At 42.8% G+C, this 23,128-nt stretch overlaps 1 protein-coding gene across 17 annotated transcripts in view; it reads right to left on the bottom strand.

The window, feature by feature from the left end:
- The window catches only part of phldb1b (pleckstrin homology-like domain, family B, member 1b), a 293,495-nt gene that overhangs the window by 157,609 nt on the left and 112,758 nt on the right, over nt 1–23,128 (bottom strand). The window contains exon 1 of one of the 17 annotated variants that reach the window (XM_069894739.1): nt 11,691–11,945. The exons of the other annotated variants lie outside the window; for them this stretch is intronic. The gene's annotated coding sequence lies outside the window, so the exon portion shown is untranslated. Of the gene's footprint in view, nt 1–11,690; nt 11,946–23,128 lie in introns of those variants that run through there. 17 annotated transcript variants of the gene reach the window in all.

Genomic DNA, 23,128 nt, shown 5'->3' with positions numbered 1-23,128 from the left:
GTTGATGCTGCCATTTTAAAATTGCCATCTTGATTTCACTTCCCTCCAGACAGTTGCCCCTCCTTACTGGAAGCTCCTGTCGTCCCAACAACTACTCCTTCAAGATTTCTGTCTTCCAGTTCTGAGCCCTATATTTCCCAAATTCAACCCAACACTGCAGTTATTTATTTTGCTGCTTCAACCTTTAGCCCTTAACTTGCCTGCCTCTTGCTTCTCTTGATGGATGTCTCTTTAATCCTATCTATCCATCTTAACTCTTCTTAAATGATTGATGACAAATATTCTTGTGTTGCACATTGTGACATTTTACTGTATTACATGCACTGTTAAAACAGCTAAAAGCTGACTGTCTCACCACTGTCCTGATGAGTGTAGCTAGCATTTTCTGTTTTCATTTCAGGCTTCTAACACATACAGTGGTTTAGTTTTGACATAGGGTGGTTGTTAGATCCAGGCTTTACTTTTGATGGATTTGGACCATGATTCTTTTAGACGTGAAGCATGCTAACCTTTCAATGATCAAACCTGCTGCATTGAAGCAAGAATCTTAGTTTATCAAAGAATTGGTCATTGGCAATGGAACAATGTCATCCAGGCAACATGTGAACTAAAGTTATCCATCTTAAAACATCTGTTGCAACATTACAGGGAGAGAAGGGAACTTCATACATGACATCATCCTCCAATCTTTCAGTCTGCGGCATTGAGATCTGATGAGAAGGGTGCTGCGCTCTGCTCTCTGGTGAATGAAAGGGAATAATTCAGTCTTCGAGATTTGGTTGACTTTGTCAAACCAACTTTGACTGCAGCATGACCTTGTAATTCAATCAAACCCGACATGTTATCCTGTAGAGTGGTGCCTCCATAAAGTAAGTGATTTGTTGGTGAGCCAAAAATTAAACTTTTAAAGCATATGGTCTCGGAGAACAAAGGCAGATAATAATGAACTGGATACCAAAAATCCTTGAAAAAATATACTGAAAAGGATATATAACATAAATATATCTTATTTTTGTCATAATGTCTCATGCAACTATCCATTTATGATCTACTAGTGTAAACAAGATTGGTTTCCCTTAACAGGTCAAAACGCAGGGAGTGTATGATTAAAGTAATTGGTAAAGGGAGAGAAAGATAAACTTTTTTACCCTGAGGATGGTAGGGAACTACGTTGCTTTACCCAAAAGGGTGGTGGGTTCAGAAAGTTTCATCGTGTTTGAACAGTACTTGAATGAACTGCCAAACTTTAGTCCAAGTAATGGATGGTAGAGTTAGGCTGAGATGTTCTTTCTGGACAAGAAAGATCTGGACTGTGGATCCAATGTAGTACTTGCTGACATAGCATTTGCTTGGATTTAGAATCTGTCAGTATTTATAAAGGTCCTCTCTAGAGGGGTCTTTAGGGATAGCCTTATGTTTGCTCTATAACGATGCTGCAAAACATTGAATTTCATGACTTGCTCATGACAATAAATTCGGATTCTGAATTTCATCTTTTTTTTTAAACGGGGACCGCCATTATATCTTTTATGCAGGTTTGCCCTAGTATTTGCCAGTATTTACAGGGACAGTAATTCAAATGCACCCTGTAACTGTGTCACTAATTCTAGGATGGAATTGGATTCACCAAGGTGTAAATATTTGTTAGAAATTTCACACATCTCATCAATATAGTAGAATATATTAGAGTATGGATTTAGCTCATTCTGTAGTCAGTTTGGTGATAATGTATGATATTAAATAAATTGCTTTTTAATTTAAATTTAATAAGAACTGCATTTATTTGGCTTTGGGGAGGACTTGCGAGGGAGTTGTTAGTTGGTGTACAAGTGGAGTGAGCAAGAGGAAGAGCATTAATGGAAATACGACTTTACAGCTTGGAATCCAGCTGTCTGAAGAATGTATAAATGTGTGAAGGTGCAGAAGTGAAAAGGAAACTCCATTCAACTGTTTGAGATTATTCTACTATTCAGATACAAAAGCTTAGGGAGCTCACATCATCTTTACATATTGAGCCTGTTTCCCCTTCAATCACCATGCAATTAGGAAATTCTTTTTGAATCCAGTCCAGGCCACAACACTTTTGCATTACATGAGAACGTGAAACGTAGAAGCAGAACTTGCTCCGTCATTCAATAAGAATGTATCCTCTTCAATTCCACTTCCCCAATTAGAGTCAGTGATTTTTAGCAGCGCGGAAGCTGGCCCTTCGGCACAAGATTACCCTGCTGACAAAGCTAGTCCCATTTTCATGCACCGGGCCCAGATCCCTACAAACCTCTCCTATCTGGATGTCTTTTGAATGTGACAACTGTGTGCATCTCTATCATTTCCTCTGACAGACCCAACCACCCTCTATGTGATGAATTTTAGACATACACCACAGTAACGGGCCCTTCTGGCTCATGAGCTTGTGTCCCCAAATACCTCAATTAACCTACAATCTTTGTACATTTTTTGAAGGTGAGAGGAAGCAGGAGGACCTAGAGGAAACACAGGAAGAATATACAGACTCCTTACATGTAGCTCTGGATTTGAACCCAGATCACTGGTGCTGCAATTTCATTACATTAACCGCTATGCTAATTGTCTCTTCTCAATTTTTCCCTTCTGACATTAAACCTATAAATCTAAAACTCACTTTACTAGATTTCAAAAATCTATTATTTTAGCTTTGTACACCCAGTAACCAAGCACAAAGGCACTGGAGTGGAAGATTCATGCCCACACTGACTGACAAAATCCTTCTTAAGCGCAGTCCAATTTACCTTCATCGCCTCATCTGTTGGATGGTTATTGACCTATTCGATTTCCTTCTTCACTGCCATTCTGCCCATTACAACTATACTTGGTAGAGCATTGATCAGACTGTGAGCTATTCAATGTCAACCTTCAACCTAAATTACCTCAGATCAGGCAAGAATATTATTATCGCAAAATACAACAATTGTACACATTGGAATCTCTGCAGGTCAGGCAGCATCCATTAAGCAAAACATTTTGGGTCGAGGAAAAGAAAGACAGACTTCTTTGTAAATGAGTGAAGAAAATACTGGCAAACTTTGCCAGCCTACTTACTGAGAGTCCTCTCTACCAAGATCCAATGGACAATAGTGCAGACTTCCCCACCACTACAGTCCATCTCCATTTTGGGTGCGTACACATCAAATAAAAGACCCAAGTTTTTAAGTTCAAAAACAAGTCTAAATTTGGGTGCACACCACAGGTCTTTGGGAAAAGTGATGGCACTTAATCTCAGAGAATTCATAAGCAAGTACCCGGAAACTGAACAATCCACATAACACATGGGATGTTCCAGCTCTGACCAGGAAAGATTCCAGAATGTGGAAGAACCTCGCACTGATTCCTATTCGCTAGTGAAGAAGTAAACACAATGCCCTAAAGGACATTTTTTCAGATGAAGCAGGGACACCTTGGCCATTCTCTGCAACACCCAGTTTACAAATGTAACACTTTCTTCAGTTACAGTTCATATCACCCTATGGGTGGTATCCTTCCCTGTAGATTCTTCCAAACCCCTGAGATCTCCTTATCCTATCTTCCACAAAAATTATATCATTTATCAATAGACAAATGGAACACACAATAGAACTTGTTTTCTGATAATGTACGGTAACAGAAATTACACATTTGGAATACTGAAAAAAAAAAGACCAAAATTCAACCCACTAAGCTTTCAACTATTGGGAGTAATAGATCACAACGAAAACATATTTTTAAGTGTGATAAAATGCCACAAGAAACTTCACATGATGATAAAAACTTGGTCAAGATATCTCTACAATGCTTATTAGAAGATGAGAGATGATCATAGAGAAAATGAAAATACAAGTGCATTCGAGAAGCCAAAAATGAGGGATTGCAGACATCTGGGGTGGTTGTGGAGTCAAAGGAGGCAGAAAAATGTAAACGTGGATAATGGAGAGATCTGAAAATAGGAATAGGAATTTAAAAAACAATGTGTAGAAGGAGCTGGAGCCACTGGGGATGAGTGACGGTGTCAGTGATGGGTGAGTGGATTGTGACACAGGCAGCAGAGGTGAGAAACATTTAGGGAGCATATAATGAGGGAGGCAGGGGAGTAGAGAGTTAGAACAGTTACATCTGAGGGTAATAAAGGCATGGTAGAAAAGTTAAATAACTGATGAGCTGAGGCAGTGATGGAGGCATATTCAGCAGGGCTGAGGCAGGCTATGGGTATCTTGGAGAGGTCAGATGGCCAAATGCCAGCTGAGTGTTAAAAATGAGGTATTGCTAAATATGATCAGTAACTTTTAAAATGTCTGGCTTGTTCCCCAATAAAATGAATCAATTATTTTTATTCCAACAGGCCTTTATGCAATTCTAGTTCCCCCCAAAAAAAGCAGGCTTAATTGTGGGACCTTGACATACACAATATTGATTCTGAATTTCCATCATTTTAACCATGACATTTCCAAAGTAATTATTTTAAATAAAAAAAATAATAATTTACTACACAGTAGAAACTGATTCTGGCCATTTAAACCCAATTGACCTACAACCCGCATATGCTTTTGGAGAGTAGGAGGAAACAGGAGCACCCAGACGAAACCGATGCAGACACAGGGAGAATGCACAAACTCCTTCCAGACAACATTGGACTCAAACCCAGGTGGCTGCCACAGTAATAGTGTTGCACTAACCACTAGGCTCACCATGTTGCCCTGTGACTATGCAAAGTTGCCCTCCAAAGGGAACCCACTGGACATTCATTGAGATTAATTTAATAAACACATGTTTGATCAGCATCATCATCCTGATCTTGATGGAGTGCCCACAATCTGAAGGAATTAGAAGATTATTTTCATTATTTTCGAGAAGGAAGACAAATTCTCATTCTAAATTTTAAGGGAATGAAAGGGTCTTGTCCAAAATGCCCAGGACTGAAACACATTTCCTGTTTGGGTTTTGAAACATTTTTCACGCATCCAAACACGATGTTGTAAGATGCTTTAATATTTTATTTGTTATTCTACTAACTCACAGTTCCCAGAGGAAGTCAGCTCTTGGAGACTAATTGATTCATTTGATCATATCATGAACTGCACCATTTGATGTTTTCCCTCCTCTTTCATCTCCATTTATCTTCCATAAGCTTTGATTATTTTTGTTGATCCAGTGGAAATTCATAGTCCTCAAGTGAACTGACCACAAATAATCCTATACTGTTAGAAGTTATTCTCTTATTTTTATGGGCATCAGAAAAATCTAAATAAGTTACCTGGCTGCACAAACTCAGGAAGAGATGTACCCAAATTTAACACAAACCCAGTGGATGTGTACACATACTTACTTACCCACAAGCACATGCAAGATTGTGCATACATGTACATGCCTTGCATACATACGTAAGTATATACATGCATAAAGATGTGTACATGTGAATTTACACACTTGAACAGTACACAGATGAAGAATCATCCTGGGATTAGACCTGGGGATTTATCTATCTTTATGTGTTTCAAGGTCTCCCACACCTCCTTTTGTCTAATGTGGGCTCCCTTCAAGATGCCACTGTTTACTTCCTTGTGTTCCCCTGCCTCCATGTCTTTCTCCACAGATGAGAAATACTCATGTAGGACCTCTCCATTCTTCTGTGGCTCCACAGGTGTTTGGAGAGGTAATGGTGGTGGTGATGTCCTCTATCAACCATCCCTAGGTTACAACATTACATAGCAATGAACTGCCATAATATTATTAAACTCAAAATCCTGATATATATGTTTGTCCCTATAACGGGCCAGATCTAGTTTATTTTCTCTCTTCTCTTTTGGTAATTATTTTATCTTATCAGACTAGTATGTTTTCAGTGAGGAGGTACGGTGACCATTGTAGAGCTCGTCGAAAGAACCAAAGACTTGTTGATCCAAACCAAGGCTTTTATTAGCAAAAGACCGGAGCTCTTCACAGGTGGCCGACCAGTCCGGAATGATCCGACCTGGCTAGGGACACAACCCTTTAAGGCCCAGGCAATAGGTGTGGCTTAGCTCTCAGCCAATCACTGTAAGCACAGTCTAGATACAGTAACTATATACACTATGTACATTGGTGATAGATCTGTACTATCACAACCATATTGAGCGATTTTTCTGGACTTTCTACTTCAGACAAAATCAACTGATAAGCATCTGTAAAACCAGAACCTGTTCGTTACCCAGAGACAACCTGGACATGTTCCCATATATTCAGGAGCCAGCAAGCATTTATTAGCAGAGGTAATATTTTGTCTTGTCCATCTAGAGGCACCAAGCCCTATATCAGTGCAACAGGTTCTGCTCCAGATATCTTCGCTCGTTCCAGGGTCGGGACCCACAGCCCCGTCTGTCATCTATTCTTTTGAAAGGAATGGTTACAATAAGATGTACAGAGCCTCTCGATCCTTCAGGGGCAAATTCAGTGGGGGTTGTCTTTGTGAACAGGCCAGGATGCCTTGCAAAGCCCAGGTGCTCCCAGCTCAGAATCAATCAAATAGCAAGGTTATGGAGATTAGTTGAAGCAATTTGACTGCAGTGGGGGCAGAATTCATATCCCTTCAGCACCTTGGAAAATGGAAGACTTAATCAGATCCAAATTGCAGAGAAAGAAAGCTACTTCACCAATTGACCTCTTGCTCAGTTGTTTTTTTATTGAAAATAGAAATTGAAAAGCCTTTGACAGATACGTAATAAGTGGCAATTAAGATATTTACCCTGTAAGTCACTGCCTGGGTTCCAGCTCCAATTAAACGTTAATGCCATTAGCCAGCCATAATTGGGTGTAGGGTGGGGGGGGGGGAGTGGTGGGGGTGGAGGGTTGGGGAGGCAAATGTGTGAGTCTGCATTCAGAAAATCCAGCTGCGTGACCAAGCCAGGAACATTTTCACTGGCAGATGATCAGTGTGAATTGAAGCAGGTGTGCTGAGATCGGAGCAGGTCAATGCAACTAGTGCTGTGGGACTATCCTGGACCAGCTTGAACAGATACCGGTGAGGTCTAGGGTGGGACAGTCCCTCGAAAGGTAAATTGTTCTCTGAAGATTGTCATCAAGTCAGAAAAGGGAAATAAACTCCCACTTTTACAATCTACATGACCTCAAGTAGGCTTAAAGTGTACCACTGGAAATGGAGTACTCCTTGAATTATAGTCATCGTAATACAGGACGTGCCCTAGCCAACCTGTGCAATGTAAGCTCTCACAAAAGACATTATACTCAGGGTCATTGCACTGGGCAGCTTGGAAAATGGCCCTTCAGCTGAACTTGTACCTCCTGACAAGCTGCACATCTAAACTGGTCCCATTTGCCTGCATTTGGCCCACATCCCATAGGATATTTCCTCCCTATGTGGCAGTCTGGATGCCTTTTCCAGTCTTCTGGCATTACACCAGTGGCTAAATATGATCCAAATATATCTGCCAGGGCTCCTACAATTTCTTCCAGAGCTTCCTCCACTGTCCTGGGATTAGGCCTGCGGATTTATCTACTTTTATGTGTTTCAAGGTCTCCCACACCTCATTTTGTCTAATGTGGGCTCCCTTCAAGATGCTAATGCTTACTTTCCTGAGTTCCCCTGCTTCCCCTGTGGCTCCACAGGAGTTTGGAGAGGTGATGGTGGGTGGTGGTGACGGTCTGTGGAGGCATGGCACTGTCTCCATCTCTCCCACTGTGTGGCAGCACAGTTCAATGTCTGGAGCATGGCACGGTCAGCTGTGCGGCTGGTAGCAGGGGCAAGGATTGGCATGGGAATCGGGCCTGAAGGCACTGCTTGACATTCCTGACTCCTGCCAAAAGAATGCGAGAGTGTGCAGGGTAATAGGGGGCTGAGCCTAACTGTGGGATCACACCGTGCTGTGGGGAAGGGGGTTGGGTTAATCTGGGAACACCAAGTCTAATGTGTGTGAGGGTGGGTCTATTGGGGAGGGGGAGGGGAGATGGGGGCTGTCTATTGGGGGTAAAGGTCTGCAGGGGGATGGGTCTGTTGGAGAGTTGGGTCAGTTGCGGGATGGGTCTGTCAGGGTCGATGGGTCTGTCAAGGACTTTGGTCTATCGGAGGGATCGGGTTAATGGAGGGTGGGTTTATCGGAGGAGTGGGTCTGTTGGGGCAGAATGGGTCTATCTGGGGGTCCACACTGAGAGAACAGTGAGGTGATGGATGGAGGCCAGAGAAGCAGCAGATGTGGAGAGGGAAAGGACCAGAGACCAGTGCTACCAGGGAGAGCCCGACTACAGGGGGAGGGGGGGATGAGAGGGAGGACGGTTACAGAACCATGACTGAAGCAACATTTGTGCTGGATTCCCATCAGGAAGCAGCTGTCATTTTTAATTTAAATTTTAAGTTTGATTCGCCTGTCAGGTTCTTATTTTAACACACCCATTGTCATGGTTAATCTTGTTACCATGTTCCACAAACTTTTGTGGATCCAAAATGGTGCCAGCTTTTGTGAGCTGCCTGTGTGGCACGCAGAACAAGGCTTCTCACTGGATTCTAATAAATAAACAATTCACAATTCAACGCAGAGAATACCTTGTTGAACTGAAGGGACCCATTCGCTTTTGCCCTTAACATATTTGCTGGACCTCTTTGGATTCTCCTTGAGCCATCTCACGCGATACTTCATCAAGAAACCTGCCTTCCTGACGCGCAGTGTGAGTGCTGTACTCTGACCTGAGTCGTACGCCAGGAAACCTTCCTGCTCTTCCATGAACAACACACAATCTGCCGGAGGAACTCAGCAGGCCCAGCAGCATTAGTGGGAGAAATATAATGGTTAATGTTATGGGTCAGAACCTTTCATGAGGCCTGAAATGTTGACAATTCCTTTTTTCCCCACTGATAGTTCAAGTGCTGCTCCAGACTCCACCATCTGTCACGTGGCTCTTCCTTGAAATTGTATTCTGAGAATTTTCATACCGACTGGATAGAGCAGAAGTGCCTCAAAGACTAACGTCTAAGTGAGAGCTCACTTGGAACTGGAGCCCAGACAAGCAGTGTGCAGAAGGGAAGCAAAGTTTTGAACAAAAACCCCCACAGCTTTTAACACAGTTGACAATGGAGACTGGAGAAAGTATAATCATCTTTGCATCAATTACAGCTCCAGCAATCAGCACTGTGTCTCAAACAAAATGGTCAGGCGCACAATATAATTACAACAGACGCATAGCATTGTCAGTTCTCCCTGCGGTCTCTGTGTTCAGTGTTGCCAAGGAACAAAGAAGGGCCCTGAAGGCCCTTTAATGATAGAGTTGGTGTGTTGAAGACGAGAGCTGAGGATGAGAGCCCAGGTCTGCTGATCCCTACTCCGACCCAATTCATTAAGGGGCTTGCTCCGAAAATCTCCCAGACCGGGCTTGTAACAAGTTCGGCATCTCAGAAGGATGAACAACATCAAAGAGTTTTCCATGTCTTGGGTCAGAACCTTTCATGGGTGATGAAGGGTTCCAACCTGAAACTTCAATCAATCTTTCTCTCCCATTGTTGCCACTCGACCTGCTGAGTTCCTCTGGCAGATTGTAACTTTTGCTCCAGATTCCAGCATCTGCAATCTCTTACGTCTTTACCCACCACTGATATGGCCTCAAAGGGAGGGCTTTAACCTTCCCCCTTATCTCATTATGGCTTCAGTTGCCCCTTGCTGACTGCAAACCTGTGTCTGTCCTTTTTTTGAATATTTTATATTTGTTTTCCATCAATAAACCAAGAAACAACATCACAGACTATTTCAAGATGTACAGATATCCTCCAACAATCGACATACATGTGATGTTTCCACTTTCCCTCTCCCAACCCCCTTTAAATAAAAGTAAGATAAAGAGAAAGAGAGAGAAAAAAGAGAGAATAAAAGAGAAGACTGGGTGTGGCGTCGGCGCTTCTGATGAATATCCAGGGAGGCCGTGGAGCCACCCCCTTACATAATTTCTTTTGTTAATCCACCTGTTGGTATTTTTGTTGGGGTATGGCTACAGTTATGCTCCCATGTACGTCAGATATGGTTGCCATATTTTAACAAAGGTGCTGTGACTCCTCCCTTACACCCATCACCTCTGGCTCGAGCCATTGATGAATATCAATCAGTTACATTCACTGTGCACCTGGTTTTAGTGTGAAGTGGCAAAACTGCATGACTACAGATAGATTCCAATCAGTTTAGTAAAGGGAACCACATTTGAGCTGCATTTATCAGGAGAACCTTTCTAAGAGGATCAAATCAATAGAGAAAACCAAAGGACGAAGATCAGTTGTAGAGAGGATCTTGATCTCGGGATTCAACTAATTACAATGATAAATTCAAAAGAAGGAGGACATGAACTGTAAGAATCCATGAAGGGAGAGAGTCACATCCTAAGGGTCTGACCCTCCCAACAGTTCTTAACATGAGGAACCCAGCAGCAGAAGGGGCACCACCTAATCCACCGAGGATCAAGCCCAAAGGATCTCACCCACCTTCTAAAGGAGGCACATTATAAGAATCCCATTGCTAAGGTGGGAGGGAAACGGGACATACTTACACAATTATAATTTCTTTGTAAAAACAATTGTACATTAAGAATTGCAACAATAGAGGGCTCCTCTCCATAAGTACCAACAATGTGGCCACACCATGAGCATCCAAACGGGATTACACTGTGATATAAAACATAGAACAGCGGCACAGGGTAGACCCTTCAGCCCACGATATTGTGCCAACCTGCTGTATATAAACCTACTCCACAACAATCTAAATTTTCCTTACCTCACACATACACTGTAAGAATTCATGAAGGGAGGGAGTAACCCTCTACTGACAATCCCAGCAATGGGGTCAGATGTAGACTCGATCAGGACATTATGCATGAAGCACATATGTAACTTAACATGCCCACAGCTCCAGTTCATTTTCATTATAGCTATACTTTTAAATAACTGAAAATGAATATGTTTGAAAAATGTTCATGTCTTCAGGCCCTCTTTTTTGCATGTTTCTTTTGTCCTTTGGCTCTGTTACGATTTGGTTGAATGTTGAGATGGGGTTTTGTTTGATTTTCAGAATGAGGAAACTCTAGGCAGAGGTTATGAGGATCACATTTCTAACATCAAAGCTTCAGACCACTCTCAGTCTTGCCAGTCTGCTTCAGCTAAATGGGAAATAGCTCTGTTTCACAACATGGGATTTACTGCTCCGATATCAAAATCAAAGTTTGATGCATAGAGAATGAAGAGAGATAAAGAGAGAATGATGGAGGATCAGAGAAATGGAGATAAAAAGTTTAAAAAGGCAAGAAATTTACAGGATGGATCAATGGAACTTGGGTAATATGAGGCTCGGTGAGAGAGCAAATCAAAGAAAGGCAAACTGTGTAGCTGGACACACACACACACACACACACACACACACACACACACACACACACACTCAAACATAACCACATATGCACAGTCAGACACACACACACATACACACACACACACACACACACACACACAGCCTCAGACATATCTACAATTTCACAGGCATATACACAAAAAACACAGACATGCACAAAGACAGGGCAGAGAATTCACACATAAATTAAGGCAAGTCTAACATTTAAGGCAAAGTGTGGTGTACAAAGAGAAACAGTGAAACACACACAAAGAGAAAAAGAAAACACAAAAGAACAAAGCGAATGAGTCAGAGAGACTACTTCTCCCTCACCTTTTCCTGGTTCCAATTGTGAGCTGACCGCACAGGCTGCCCGACTCGAGTTAAACCCTCCACTGCCCTCAGTCCAAAAAGAGCAGTGTTGCCAGATTCAAATCAATCCCTGCGTTTCTCCGGAATGATAAGTCCTCAGAGCCACACCAAGTTGCTCCAGACGGGAGTAGTAATTTCAGTGACACTGCTTTTGTGAAAGGATGAGATGGTGTGCTGGTTAAGGGCTGAAGGGGGGATGGGATGTGGAGGGGAGGGAGGTTAAAGAGGGAGGGGGAGTGGGTAAAAAGGCTAAAACTAGATGATGGCTGCAGCCTGTTCTATTCGAGGGGTTGGCCTTCCTACTTCGCGGCACAGAGCAATGAACATTCCTCTCTTTGGTATGAGCTTTCCAAGGATCCAGTTTCATTGCCACTGACCTCACTGATGATCTCCTCCCACTCCAAAAGCACTCCAGCTATCTACCACCCCCTTCCAAACCCTGTCCCAAAAAAAATAAATTGGTTCTTTCAGACAGAGAGAAAGAAAGAAACCAAGCAGAGGTGGATGTACAAACAGAGGCGGAGAGGCAAAAATGAACACACACACACACATGCACTGATAAACAAACAGGCACAAAAGCAGATGCACACACACATATACATAGAAAGAGGGAGACACTGCAGTTAGAGACACACAGACAGATTTATTCAGAGATAAAAACACACACACACTGATACATGGTATACAAGGAGAGACTGACACAAAGGCATATAAATACATATAGAACTGAAAAGATAGAAGATACAACATGCAGAAAGCATTCTGAGAAGTGGAGAGACAGATATTCACAAAGAACAATAAAGAGGGGTAGATTGACAGAGAAAATTGGAGGATGGGTGGGGGGGATATACTTTAAATATCACTAATAAAGAGGAAATGTGGTCATATCTTTCTGGAATTAAATAAATAACCAAAGGATGTTTCCTAGGTAACCTGTCCTCAGGCTAGACAGATTGACAGTTGCACAATTTTGTGGTGACCCTCTCTGAAGGAAAGTAATGATATGTCAAGGAGTAATCTGATTACTCACTGGTGAAGGAACCTTTGAGACAGAAACCGAGAAACCCATGATGAGACAATCTCCAAGGGATTCAATGGAGCATTGCAAACAGGAAACCAAATACTCTCCTCACAAACTGTACAAATTGCTTCTTTTTGCAGTGAAAATTTTATTTATTTTATTCCTTCCTCCTACCCCCACACAAATGGTTCTTCGTCTTGTGGTAGACCAGAGAAGTATATTCCTATCCACTGGCTTTCTGTTCCTAAAATGAGAAACTATTCTCTCTGGTGTCTAATGGAAACACGTGAAAGGAAGATGCCATTTAGTCAATTATCTGATATCATACTCAAAGATACTGGCAATTTATCAATTGCACAAGAACATCCACAGGCCAATGCTCACAACTCTTCCGTTAGTGAGACACTTGAGATGAGATAGTCAACAAATCAGACAATGCAACTCAGACTATGAACCATTTGGTAAACTTTGACCTCACAGACCAATAGTGTTACCTTGCAAACACTCCCAGGAGCTTCCCGTGGTGAGAGGAGCTCCAGGTTTGTATTAAATTTCTGAACGTATTGCCATGATCAATTGCAATTATAATTTTTGATTCAATTCCATCCCTTTATCTTGCTTCTCTCCCTACCGCAAAGTTTATCACACTTAAAAATCATCAGTCCTCTGACACCAGGCCCCATGAGCTTTTTGGGGAAGAGTTCCCACCAAGAAATGCTTCTTGATTTCATCCTGAATGATATAGCTCTATCTTTCGAAGGGAAATTGCCTTCCATCTTCTGGATACATCTTTCTCCCATTCACTTATGTTATTTAAATTTTTACTTAGAAGTACAGCATGGTTACAGGCCCTTGTAGCCCTTGCAGCCCAAATACACTCAATTAATCTGCTAACCCCAGACATCTTTGGAACGTGAGAGCACCCGGAGGAAACCCATGTGGACACAGGGAAATGTACAAACTCCTTATAGACAGTGAAGGATTCCAACCCCGGTTGCTGGGACTGTGAGAGTGTTGCACTAAACTGTTACTCTAACCGTGCTGCTTCAGTAGTGCAAGTTTCAGTTGCAGGACCACAGGCATCTTATCACGGAGCACGGAGCTGCTGGCATTACCATGAAGCCTGCAGGAACCTAGAGGGGCTTCATTTACAAAAATTGAAACCCTTATGAAAAATCTTAAGGGTCATTATTAGGCATGGCTTGGTGGCTAAAGTAAAGCTCTGATAACCCACTTTACAACTATTTAGAAATCCCCTTGGCTTGGCATCTGGCGTAAATGCTGGAGGTCCTTGCAGCATCCACAGGAGGTCCACCGCAATAGCGTGGATCTCCCAGTAGCCACCCCTTTCAATACCCCATCCCATTCACTTGCCGACATGTTTGTCCATGGTCCAGACTGAGACCACCCGTAAATTGGAGGACAACACCTCATCTTTCGACTGGGCACCCTCCAACCAGATGGCATTAATATTGACTTCTCTGGCTTTTGTTAACCCCCCCAACCCCCTCATTGCATTCTCCATTGTCTCTCCATTCCTTTTCACACAGACATGATAAATTCTACTTGGTCCAGGGGTGCCATGCTAATTTTTTAGGGGCTGGAGCTCACCAAAAATGGTGACAAGGAGGTGCTGGAGCCACCCCTTGAGGTGCCAGAGCTGCCCCCTGACCTAGTACCTTATCATATCCAATTAGCACATTTGTTGGTCTGGATTCCTCCCCCATTGTTTGAATTCTGAGACTTTCTGATATATCCTGCTTATGTCTTTTCTGATTTTTCCTTTGAAGAAGGGCTCAGGCACAAATGTCAGCAATATATCTTTAGGCCCTTTCATGTAGTGCAAAAGCCCCAGTGTTAAGGTGGAGATTCTCCACCCTTATGTCGGGAGACTTACCTCCATGAGTGTGCCGTGGCCAGTTCCAAAACGTTGACTGCAACCTTCTCGGGGGAGAGGTCAACAGCGGAATGCTGCACTCCGCTGCCTAGCGTGAATGTCATGCCACTGCCAGCGGCTGGCTAGGGGTGGGCTGATGATGTCACGGTGACAGCATTTTAAAAATGCTCTAGGGAACTGTGTTGGATCCTAAGCTTGCATGGTGTCTGTGTGGAGTTTGGAGACTTTCCCCATGTCTCTGTGGCCTTTTTTTTCTGCTTCCAGCTTCCTAACCCACATCCCAAAGATCTCTTGGCAGGTTAATGGGTTACTCTAAGCTGTCCACTGGTTCAAGCAATTGTCAAGGGAATGAAAGAGTATGTGAGAAAGAAGATGCTTTTACCTCAAACTTCAATATATTAGGACTGATGGTTTATCTCTGCTGGGAACAGACAGAGACCTGATGGAGAAATGGCCTTCTGTGATGTAATATGTTTAATCCTTTATCCTTCAGCGGGCGGTGCTGTGGCATCAGTCACCCCCGCCTCCATCGGCTCCGAAGGGCACTATGAGGCGCCACTCAACATGAATGTGATGCAAGACCAGTCTTTTAGGGCTGCTCCATGAAAGGTATGTTTATATTTTTCCCTCCACACTTGAAAGGCCTTTTGTCTTCTATAGATACTGAATAGACCAGCTGAGTTTCTCCAGCAGTTCAGTGTTTTTACTGTAATCAAAGCGTCTGCAGCCTATTGTGTTTCTCTGGGTAAAGATATATAACTGACGTTATGGGCCCTTCAAGATTCAAGATTCAATTTATTATCATAGTAATAAAGCAGTGAAACATTACATGAAGTTTCTCTTTGCCTGCTGCAAGGCAGACAGATTAGCCACCGGCAGGAATTGCCTCTTACAGACACAGTCAGACATACAGTCAGAGAGAGAGAGAGAGAGGCAAAGAGAGCCCCTCCAGAGTCACTGAGCGTCTGTAGATTTGCCTCCAGTGCTTCTGCAGTCCCCACAGCCACACAGAGTCCAGTCTAAACCACTGGCAACCCAAGCTCCAGATCTGAACCCCGGCACGGTCAGAAACCCTTCAGCGCTCTCGAGGTATGTGGAAAAAGCAGATCTCCTACAGATGCTGCGTGGCCTGCTGAGTTCCTCCAGAATTTCTGTATTTTTACGACAATCGCAGTGTCTGCAGGCTTTGGTATTTCACTCCTACCAGGTAATGTTTGCCAATCTCCTTTTCACTCTTCAAGGCCCGGGGTTGCCGCTTTCCCTTTCAACTTCAATGGTTAACTGGAAAATTTATTATTATGCTGTGCAACATCTAAGACATGTGACATTGAAGAATGTTGTGATATACATAAATGGAATTAACATCCAATAAACTTGAAAATCTGTCTGACTTTGGTGGACAAATCCACAAATGTACTGGATTATTAGAAGGGTACTGTAAAATCTACTTCAGCAACATAGATTTACTCATAAAGCACTTCAAAGTTAGTAAATGTTTCAAGGCATTACATAGGACTTATGGCTGAGTTCCAGAATTAGGTAATAGGGCAAGCTATCGAGAGTTTAAGAAGAAAACACAGTCTAAAGGCTGCATGGTTAGAGTAGCGGCTAGCTGTTACAGCATCAGCGACTGGCATTCGAATCTGGCACTGTCTATAAGAAATTTGTACATTCTCCCTTCTAGGTGCTCTAGTTTCCTCCCACTGTTCAGAACGTTCTCAATTGGTATCATTGGGCGGCATGGGCTCACAGGCCGAAAGGGCCTGCTTCCATGCTGAATGTCTAAATTAAAATTAAAACTAAATATATTGAGTGATAAGAGAAACACAAGAAGTACAGGTGGTGGAATCCTGAGAGAAAAAAATAAAATTTAAAAGGACACAACAGGTCAGGCAGCATCCACGGAGAGAAATGGTCTTTCAATGATTTGGGATTCTGTATTAGATGATAAAGGTGCCTAAAAAGCAATAAAAGGGAGGGTTTAATGGGTTGAAAAGGGACAAAAGGTACTGGAGAGAAGCTGGGAGAGGTGAAGAGACAGGTGGAGAGGAGACCACAAGGTGGACGGGGTGGACAGGAACAGTGCCAGATTAATGTAGCAGCAAAAGAAGCATATACTTTGGGCCACAGATTTTTAAGGCCCCCGCATTTATGTACTATGAATTATGAGAAACATTTTCATTTTTATCTTAAGGTTAGCGATTTTAGCGAATTATCACCTTTAATCTGGGTTATTAACATAGACTACGGGTGTATTGCCTGCAGTGGCTATGAGATATCACAGCGGTTCCAGCTGCATGGGGGATTATGGGTAACTTCCCCCACGCACCGTGCATGTGCCATCCAGTGCAACTTAGGGCCCCTTTATAATAAATGCTACAGATCCTGTAATACCTTATTTTGGCACTGGACAGGAAGAAAATTGAAGACAGATGCAGGTATCTGAGAGGTGGAAACTGTGGAATCAAACAGGATGGAGGTTACCTAAAGTTGGAAAATTCAATGGGTTTATAGCTGTTGTGGGAGATCTGTAGAAATGGCAGTAAAATAAATAGCCAATGTTCTTCTTCAATTGTATAACACTGTGGAGAAGATGAGTAGCCTATTCCCCTGAGAGGGAGATGAGAGGTTGGGATGTGGAATTGCAAATTGGAACACTTGAAACTGGGGCAGCCTGGAAGGCCAGTTAAAAAAAAGAAACAATGAAGAGAGCTAGAGATCAGGCTGGGTTTGAGGGCAAACCAGGTTATTAATGAAGGCAGATGCGGTTCCATGGAAGGGTTAGAAGGACTGTCCGATAATTCTGAAACAGAACCACTGCTGAAAGAAGAGCCAATGGCAATCAATGTGTGCTCTAGAACTCTACAAACAAGCCAGAGAAGAAGTGAAAATGAGGATGGATGGGTGGAAGAGAGGAGCAGAGGAAGGAAGCAGAAAGAGATGGAGGTAATTGCGGTGGTGAAGTGAGACACAATGCAAGATAACTTGAAGGTTGATTGTTAATGCTGTTCCACGAGCAAAAATTCTGCCGGTGAGTATATCAGACATGAAGAGTGTCCTGCACAAGATATAGTGTGAGGCATCCTGGCTACCAGCTCCTTCAGGATACTCTGGAGAGAATCGTCTCCACTGTAACCCTAACTATGATGTTCCAATCCTCACTTTAACTAAAATCTTATCAGAATGTCAAAACTAGCTCTGTAAAATATTAAAACCATCAGTTAATTATTCATTCTAACTATTATCAAACCACGGTGCTTTAAAATTTCCTCTTGGGCATGGAATATACTTGGAGTTATCCTTGGGTAAAGGGTCATGAGATCATGGGTTTCCTGTCAAACTCCTGGACATTAGATCACTCACCTGCACAAGGGTGAGGAAGTGAGGTGCTCACTGCTCAACAGGCTGAGAACCAAAAAAACTTTCTTCCCCTTTGCCATCAGATTACTTTAATAAATTCTGATGCTGATTCCTTTTACACTGTAGAGAACTTTAAAGAACAAAATAAGGCTGCTCACTCATCTCTCTGCCTTAGTTCCCTGACATGGATCCATAGCTCTGCTCTTGGCTCATCGATATTAAAGTTATTTTTTTCAAAGACATGTTCCCATTATTTTCAAAACATTGACATATTTTTGGATTTTTGTAGTTAAGTTGACAAGGGTGGGGTCATGGAGCTGGAGTTCAGACTCCCAGTCACAATGTTACTGAACAAAGACGAGGCTTGAGAGACAGGATAGTCTCTTCATATTCCACCATGAACCTGATCAGTTGAAGCTTAATTTACGAGCTGCAAGGATGTTTGTTGATGAAGAGCAGAGCTGTCAGAAACCTGGGCAGAACAAGTAAGAGAACTGCCAAAAACTAGCAGTGAGAGGATGCAAAGTGTCAAAACCTCACACTGGGTGAGACTGAATCAATTTAAATGGAAAGGCACATGTCCCTGTTACCGTAAGTATTCCCATAAATGTTACCATAAATATCACAGAAGCATGTGGCTATATATTTCTTATACCTACGAACAAATGAATCAGGAGGCTATTTTTTCCTGAAACCATTTCATAAGATTTCAGTTTATTGAATTGAAACATCTTTTACCCCATGTAACCTCCCCCTCCTCAATGCTTGTAAAGAATCTATCTACTTGCTCTTTAAAAATACTCAGACTTTGCTTCTACCATCCGATGAGGAAGAACTCCAAAGACTCGAGGCAAATTGAAAGAAAAGGGCTAGCTTCATCTCTATCTTAAACATGTTTCTATTATTTTTAAATAGTAATATTCTGTTAGTTATAGATTTTCCAAAGGAGTCAACATCAATTACACACCCACCCAGTCGATACCCAATTTTATTTTCCCTTAAAGGGTAATATGTTGTGAACTACAAGCAAAAAGCAAACACTATTTAATTTTTAAATGTTAGTGTTTCCTCATTTACAGTCATACCTATCAATATAGTTTCATATGAGAAGCTCGAGGGACTCAGCAATACCTGAAATTTGGTCACTGTTGAACAAAACATGACAGAGGAACATCCCATCTCCTACCTCACAATCACCACCCCACCCCCACCTTTCTACACTCATTGAGGTAATAGACCGATGGGGTGGATTGTTTACGCCCGTCAAGAAAGTTTTGGTTTAATGAAATGTGAAAACAAGATCCCCTGGCTGGGGAATATAGAACCAGCATTCAAATTTCAGGCAAGGGTTTAGTCATTTAGGGCAAAAATATATTTTTGTAGAGGGTTAAAAATATAGAACCAGCATTCAAATCTCAGCTATTTAATGCAAAAATGGATTTTCTTGGGGGCCTAAGAATTTCTAGAACTTTCTACTTCAGAAGGCATTCCAGCATCAAAACATTAGAGCAGCTTCTATAAGACCAGCTTCTGGTTCCGAATGAACACTGGCAATGCAAGGCACCTTGGTTAGTACCAGCAATGCAGGCGCTCATCTGGTTTGTTGGCTCAAATGCAAAATCAAACTGGGGTGACTTCAGATTTAGATTTGACTAGACAATTGAGGACAGTATATCCCAAGTCTTGGTGAACAATGAGAAAGCGCTGTAACAACAGAGTGATTCACACCTTCTGAACCTCGTCACTAAACACTTAATAAACTTAACATTGACATTTCCGCATGTACCCTAAATATTAATTGTGCACATACAAAATTAAAGAACACTAGCTTGTTAGTATGCGTTCAGCAAGGGTCCAGGATGAACTGGTATTGAAACCTTCTGTTTGAGTCAGTCAAATTCAAATATGTCCTAATAGATTGGCTTCATCTGGTGGCAATTAATATGCAAGGAGCCAGGAGACTTTCATCTGCCTTATTGTGTCTGAATTCTGTGCAGTGACATTGATTTTTATTTGGAGCAGTTTCCAAGATGAAGGACCAAATTCAAAAGGTTATTTTTAAAACAGCAGGCCTCAAAAAGAGCTCTTAAATCTATAACTGACAGGCTACCTCCCTCTGTGGTTGCTTAAATCACTGACGGTTTGGGCACACCCTTTTTCACACTCCTTTGGACCTTCTGCTTGCCTCATACACAAGAGTCTCTTCCAGATTTGCCTTGATCCATACCCTTCTACTATTTCTTCTTGATGCCCTGATCAATCTCCATTTAACACATAGAAAGAGGCCATTCAGGCCAGCTGGTTGTGTTCCTGCTCTCAACAACCCTCCATCCCACCATCTCACCCAACCAGCATCTTCTATACATTTCACTCTTAAGTATTTATCTAACTTCCTCTTAAATGTATCTATGCAATTAATGCCAATTATTCATTGTGGTAATAAGCTCAAATTCTAACCATTAGAGTTAAGAAAGATTTTAACGCAGCGGATTTGAATGATGAACATATTATAACCCTTTGTTCTCGTTACCTTTGCTGCTCCCTGTTTTTTTTCAAACACTATCAAAGTTTTAAGGGCTTCTTTCTATCAGATTAACTGGCAGTCTTTTTCCTTTGGATTTGGTCTGATCAGTTGAAGTGAACTAGTATTGGAGCATTTTGTAAAACACAAAAACACTGAAGGAACTCAGCAGAATTCACAGCATCCATAGGAGGTAAAGATATACAGGTACACAATCCTTTATCCGGACATATAAAATCCGGAAAGCTCCAAAATCTGGCAAGTGGGGAGAGTGACGGCAGCGAGAGTCGGGCGGACAGGAGACCAGCAGCGCGGCTCGGGTGGGCGAGGGGGGAAACCGGCAGCGTGAGGGGGGAGAGATGGAAAGGTGGCAGCAAGACTGGAAGGGGGTGTGGGTGGATATGGCAGCACAATTCGAGTGGGCTTAAATCTGGCTTTCCGAAATTCGGAAAAAGCTAAAATTTGGAACACACTGTCCCCCAAAGGTTAGAATCCCCCATTATCCAGAATTTGATAAACTGAAAACTCAAACAACCAGCAAAAAAAATTTGGGGAAATAAATAAATCAATACACTTTCAAATAAATAAGACTGGGTGAATGAACCCTGATAGGGAGCACTGAGACTTCATTAGACATGTGCAGGTTTGCCCTGCTGAACTAGCAATGTCCCTCAATGAGTGGGGGTGAGTTGGCTTGTTGGCATAAGTGGACGTGAGTTGGATTGTGTCGAGGGCCTGACCAGGACACTGGGGTGGAGGTGACTTGGGTTGCACTGAGGGTCTGACTGGGACACCAGTATTAAAAGCCGGTTGCCGCTGGTGTGACTCTCCCAGAATGTCTCCCTATACCTGCCTATTAGTATTAGATATATTAGTAAGGCTTTATTTGTAAACATGGGGGGAGGGGGTTAATTATGATGGTGGAACGGTTAGCGTAGCAGCTAGCGGAACACCTTTACAGTGCTAACGACTGGGGTTTGAATTTACATTTAAATTTTGTAAGTTACAGTGATTACTTGATTAAAGTGAACTTTGCATATTAAAGTCTACAATACTCCCACAGACGCTGCAAGACTTGTTGTGTTCCTCCAGCATTTCTGTGTTCTTACTATAATCACAGCATCTGCAGATTTTTGAGTTTCTCTCCTTAGAGCATTCTGTGGTTTGTTATATTAAGGGAAATGGATGAAGCCACATAGCATACAAACAGGTGATTCAGCCTATCGAATCCACAACAATGAGTGAACACCCATTTACACTATTCATACACCAGTCTCATTTTTTTCTACACCTTATTCCCATCAATTCACCCTGAAATCTAACTTTTAAATATGCACTCGGGGCAGCTGACAGTCGTCAATTACTCCACATGGCTCTGTTGAAACTGCATTACTTGGAGGAAACTCACGCAGTCCCAGGAAGAAACTTCATGGAGGCAGTGCTAGTGTTCAGGATTGAACCCAGGTATTTGGCTGGGCCATGGGATGAACTAAATGGGGAAATGATTTCCAACCATTTTGTATCATATTATTGCTTTAATTTTTTTTTAATTGAAAGATACAGCTCAATAACAAGCCCTTCAAGCCCACAAGCCCATGCTACCCAAATACACCCATGTGACTTATTAACCCACTAACACCATACACCTTTGGAACATGGGAGGAACCCAGAGGAAACCCTCGTAGGTATGAGGAGAATGTACAAACTCTGTAGAGATGCACCAGATTCAAAACTGAGTCTCTGCTGCTGTACAGGTACACAATCCTTTATCCGGACATCTAAAATCTGGAAAGCTCCAAAATCAGGCAAGTGGGGAGAGACCGGCAGCGCGACTCAGTAGGCAAGGGGGAGTCCGGCAGAGCGACTCGGGTGGACGATGGGGGGGGAGACCAGCAGCGCAAGTCGGGTGGGCGATGGGGGGAGACCAGCAACACAAGTCGGGCAGGCGAGGTTTGGGGGGGGGGGGAGATGGCAGCGCGACTGGAAGGGGGTGGGGGTGGATACGGCAGCATAATTCGGGTGGGCTTAAATCTGGCAAAATCTGAAATTCAGAACACACTGTCCCCCAAGGGTACCGGATAAAGGATTGTGTACCTGTAATTTCTTTCTTTCTTTCTTTCTTTCTTTGGCTTGGCTTCGTGGACGAAGATATATGGAGGGGTATGTCCACGTCTGCTGCAGGTTCGTTGGTGACTGACAAGTCCGATGTGGGATAGGCAGGCACGGTTGCAGCGGTTGCAAAGGAAAATTGGTTGGTTGGGGTTGGGTGTTGGGTTTTTCCTTCTTTGTCTTTTGTCAGTGAGGTGGGCTCTGTGGTCTTCTTCAAAGGAGGTTGCTGCCCGCCGAACTGTGAGGTGCCAAGATGCACGGTTGGAGGCGAGATCAGCCCACTGGCGGTGGTCAATGTGGCAGGCACCAAGAGATTTCTTTAAGCAGTCCTTGTACCTCTTCTTTGGTGCAACTCTGTCTCGGTGGCCAGTGGAGAGCTCGCCATAGAACATGATCTTGGGAAGGCGATGGTCCTCCATTCTGGAGACGTGACCCACCCAGCGCAGTTGAGTCTTCAGCAGCATGGATTCGATGCTTGCAGACTCTGCCAG

This window comes from Narcine bancroftii, chromosome 8 (genome assembly GCF_036971445.1).
Source record: "Narcine bancroftii isolate sNarBan1 chromosome 8, sNarBan1.hap1, whole genome shotgun sequence".
Taxonomy (NCBI): domain Eukaryota; kingdom Metazoa; phylum Chordata; class Chondrichthyes; order Torpediniformes; family Narcinidae; genus Narcine; species Narcine bancroftii.
Note: the sequence above shows the minus strand (reverse complement) of the source record. Positions and strands in the feature narration are given on the sequence as shown.